We start from the raw sequence: 4,839 nt of genomic DNA on the forward strand, positions 1-4,839 counted from the left end.
AAATGCTTTGATTGTTGAGGCTAATAGATCAAAAACTAATCTTTGTTTGGCTCTCTTATATATATGGAATAGACATATATATTCAAAGAGTATTATAACAAGCTATCATATGATATACTTAAAGTAGGTGATTTCAGATAACCAGATTCATTGTTTCAGATAATTTTAAACTTTCCATTTCCGTCTTCACTTCCTTGATCACTTGATGGAATCGTGTTAATCATGTATAGGGAATCAGAGAAAAGTTGCTGAATACTACAAAAAACAAGAAAGGCTGCTTGAAGGATTCAATGAGATGGACACAATTAATGAATGTGGTCACTTACCTGGAAATCTAACTGAGGTTGGTCTATGAGATTGGTCATCAGTTTAATCATCACAATTTTTGAGTCGTCAAAATAACTTTCTTTTCTTTGTTGCACTGTCAACCAATATATACAATCACCTTTAGTGAAATTCGTATGTTTGTGGATCAACTTGTGTTTATCTTCTATTGTTCTTCATAAAGCTATATCATTTGCAATTTCAAATCTCAGATGTTGTTTTTCAGGATGAATTGAAGCAACATGCTAAGAGCGAAAGGATGGCTATTCTTGTGTCAAACATAGCAAATATGGCTCTTTTCATTGCTAAAATCTATGCTTCTATTGACAGCAGATCACTGGCTGTAATTGCGTCTACCTTAGACTCCCTATTAGACCTCTTATCTGGATTTATTCTGTGGTTCACTTCTCATGCAATGAAATCGCCAAACCAGTACCGTTATCCAATTGGAAAGAAGAGAATGCAGCCAGTGGTGAGTCTTCTACTCTTTTAATTTCTTCCAAGGAACACCCTTGTTTCAGGGTATTTCTCCTAAATTAGAAGAAAAAAGCATAGTCCTTTATCTCCCTAGAAAGAAAAAGAAAAGATGTCTGATCACCAATTTATGTTTATATATCAGGATAATATACCTTTGTGCCTTCTGACAGTTTCCTCAAGCATTAACAGCTTAAAGGATAGCACGTAAACCAGAATATCTTGCTTGTGTGCAATATTCTATACATTAATATGATTTATTGTTTGAACTGATCCGCTGCATTATTTTCAGGGTATAGTTGTTTTTGCATCCGTAATGGCGACCCTAGGGTTACAAATATTGTTCGAGTCTGGTAAAGAACTCATAACTAAGGTATGTAACTTGGTTCTCTTCAGCTGTGTCATGAGATGGATGTACTGTCATGTGTGAGCTGGTACAAGGTTGAGTATGGTGTTTTGTAAAAATAATGTAAAAAAAGAAGAAGAACGTTTGCTCAAATATACTTTGAGAGCAAAATATCCTTACTTGTCTTTTAATAATCCATGTTAAGCAAAATGAATTTTGGACCTAACTCAACACAGTCCATGTCTTTTAATAATCCCGAACTTCTCAACCTACCGCTTTGCTCGAGTGATTTCGCAATATGTGCATGTATTACAAAAGTTTACTCGTGTGGGATGAGGATCTTCTAGGGCCATATAAAGACACTACAGCTTATGCCCTCAATCAGTGTGGGACTCTTAACATATTCGTATTTCCTTCTTCCCCTAAAAATCAGCAGCCTGGAGTTCTCTCTGGATTTTGTACTTCTACAGTTGATTTTAAGTTATTTTATAGTAGAGTTTATGGTTGTGTTTTGTCCTAAGTAATCCCTTTCTTAAAATTGATGGACAATTTATATGGTTGAATATTACCACTAGCTTGTCTGATAAATGAAATATGTCGTACAATGCGAAAAAGACCTAAAATAGAAGCTGAATTGCTACTAAAAGAAAGTTGCAGTAACACAAGATAGGCCCTCTAATCCATGTATAAAGATAAACTAGTCGTTTCTGCTCTAACTGAAAACAACTAGTTTTGATACTACATATGAAGCACAGATTCATAAAGAATTTTCTCACATGATACATTTCTTATTGAAGCTAATTTACCGCAATTTCACTAGTGAAATATTGTAATATGCTTTACAGTTAACCTCAATTTGTTTTTCTGGTTCTATGCTGAATGATTAGTCTCGTCCTGATATGGACCCTGAGAAGGAAAAATGGATGATCGCAATTATGGTTTCTGTCACTGTGGTCAAGTTTATGCTTCTGATCTACTGCCGAAGATTCAAAAATGAAATTGTAAGGGCCTATGCTCAAGACCATTTCTTTGATGTCATTACCAACTCAATCGGGTTAGCGGCAGCAGTCTTAGCCATCCATTTCTACTGTGGATTGATCCTACTGGAGCTATAATTGTGAGTTCAGAATTACAACACACAGCACTTTAATCTGTATACCTTGTCTGTTGTCGCAATTGAGATGTTTTTGCATTTCCTATGGACAACTGATCATCCTTTGTTATGTGTTTCAGATAGCAGTTTACACAATGAGCACATGGGCAAAGACAGTGATGGAAAATGTGTGGTCACTTATCGGAAGAACAGCTCCACCCGAATTTCTAGCAAAGTTAACATATCTTATATGGAATCACCATGAAAGGATCAAACACATTGATACTGTTAGAGCATATAATTTTGGCACACAATATTTTGTGGAGGTTGATATAGTGCTACCAGAGGACATGTTCCTGAACCAGGCACATAATATTGGTGAAACGCTGCAGGAAAAATTGGAGCAACTTGTTGAAGTTGAGCGTGCTTTCGTCCATGTAGATTTTGACATAACTCACAGACTGGAACATAAGACTATGATCAAATGACATATATTGCGGTTGCCTGGAGTAATTTTTAGAATCACGTCCACTTAATTCCTGTTTATACCATTTGTATTTCCTATTTGTTACTCTCTATATTGGATCGGATGAGCTTTATCGTCCGTCCTAGCTGAGACCTGAGAGCTTTATCGTCCTTTGGTGTGTCCCTCACCTCTCTTTCGAGGCCTGTTTCCTCTACTGTCTCTTCTTTATTTTTTCATCATTGAAGTAGTTCTATGTTTCCTTTCAGTCTAATCTTTAGTACATTAAGTCTGAATCTGTTGTTGATGAATACTTAAGGATAATATTGTATAGGGTAAAACTGGTTCATAATAAATAGTCGAATAATTGCATGACACGTGGAACCAAAAACAGATAAGAGACGAATCAAGTAACAACCGGTACCGGGAACAACAATTGTAATTGACATCAGGTAAACCCCGAAGGGAGCGTGGTCAGCGGGAGCAGATTGAGTATTTGCCACCGGATGGCTTTCAATGAAGAATATTTTCTAACATTAAAAGGGCAACCGTTGCAGAGAATATTTACATTCATGGTCTGCTGTTACATATTCATCAATGACTCCTTTATTGTCATTTAAGTGGGGCATGATCCTAGGATCTTGTTTCCCTAGGTATACCTATAAATAGCAGGCTCAGCAACCATTGCAAGACACGGAGTTCTTGGAAAAAACATACGTTGTATTCCATTTTTGCTCTCAATTAAACAACTTTATTTGCTCTTTTACATTACTTTCATTTTTGTCCTCGGAGATATTGTGCTCGGAGTCAGGCTTGTCGTCTCCTTCAATTTCAACTGCTAAGTCTTATTTTTAATCTTATTTCATTATCATTTTTGTATTAAATCAGTTAGCCTGTCTATAAACCATGTAAATAATTTAATTGTACCGTTCTACGGGTAAACTACTTGGCGCCCTCCGTGGGGTTTAGATAGTTGCATAATTGCTTTGATCCTCACGTTTGTTACTACTTGTTTGATTTTTTCCTTAGCAAGAAATTAACAATGACAACTAATGATATCAACATCACACACAATGTTAAGTGACACAAAGATTTGCCTCAATATGAGGATTTGATCAACGACACACGTAACAAAGGGGACGAAGCAACCCCGGTTCGTGAATGGCAGTACTCCCGGCATGTGAGGGAGCCAACTCCCGACAACGCGGAGGAGGAAAATGTCATGGAAATGGTGATAATCTTGAGGGAGCAGCAAAAAGCCATCATGAGCCACCTCTCAATGCAGGATAGGGTAATGAATGAGTTGAAACAAGCGCTGTCAGGTGCTTCCAATAATGCAAATGCAAGGGACCTGACTCTTCCCAACGTTCCTGCAAATCAAAGGACTCAAAGAGTTGATAACAACACCCCAAGGGGGGTGGTCAGGTTCGATGGTGCTGGAGGGACCGGTAGCGGATGCGGGAATGATAATGCGAATGGCCCCTTCAAAACCAAGCTCATGAGGTTTTATGAGGGAAATGAACGAACGGATGGATTAAAACGCGAAGGAGTTTCAAGCCCGAATGGATCAGATTCCAAGCGTTCCACCAGTTTTGAAAGGCCTAGATTCGAAGAAATACATGCAATTGCCATTTAAGCGGAGCGCAACACCAGAGTTAATTCCGAAGAGGTTCAAGATGCCGGACATACCAAAATACGATGGGACTTCGGATCCGCAGAAGCACATCACAACCTACATCATGGCTGTGAAAGGGAATGATTTGGCTCAACATGAGATCGAATCGGTCTTGCTGAAGAAGTTTGGTGAAACCCTCATAAAGGGGGCCATGACATGGTATTCATTCTTACCCGAGCATTCAATTGACTCTTTTGAAATGCTTGTAGATTCATTCATTAAGGCCCATGCCAGGGCTAGAAAGGTCCAAGCCAGGAAGACGAACATATTTAGGATTACGCAAGGTGAGTCTGAATTGCTGCGAGAATTCGTGATCAGATTCCAGAAAGAGAGGATGCTGCTACCGGTTGTACCTGACGAGTGGGCAGCGGAGGCATTCACAAAGGTTTGAATCCGAGGAGCTCTGACGCCTCTCATAAGTTGAAGGAAAGCTGCTTGAATTCCAATTGACTACAAGGGGCGGA

General features: G+C 38.5%; 1 pseudogene; it reads left to right on the forward strand.

The window, feature by feature from the left end:
• The first annotated feature begins 218 nt into the window (after positions 1-218).
• On the forward strand, positions 219-2,900 carry LOC109242690 (annotated as a pseudogene).
• Positions 2,901-4,839: the final 1,939 nt, after the last annotated feature.

Source organism: Nicotiana attenuata, unplaced genomic scaffold (genome assembly GCF_001879085.1).
Source record: "Nicotiana attenuata strain UT unplaced genomic scaffold, NIATTr2, whole genome shotgun sequence".
NCBI lineage: Eukaryota > Viridiplantae > Streptophyta > Magnoliopsida > Solanales > Solanaceae > Nicotiana > Nicotiana attenuata.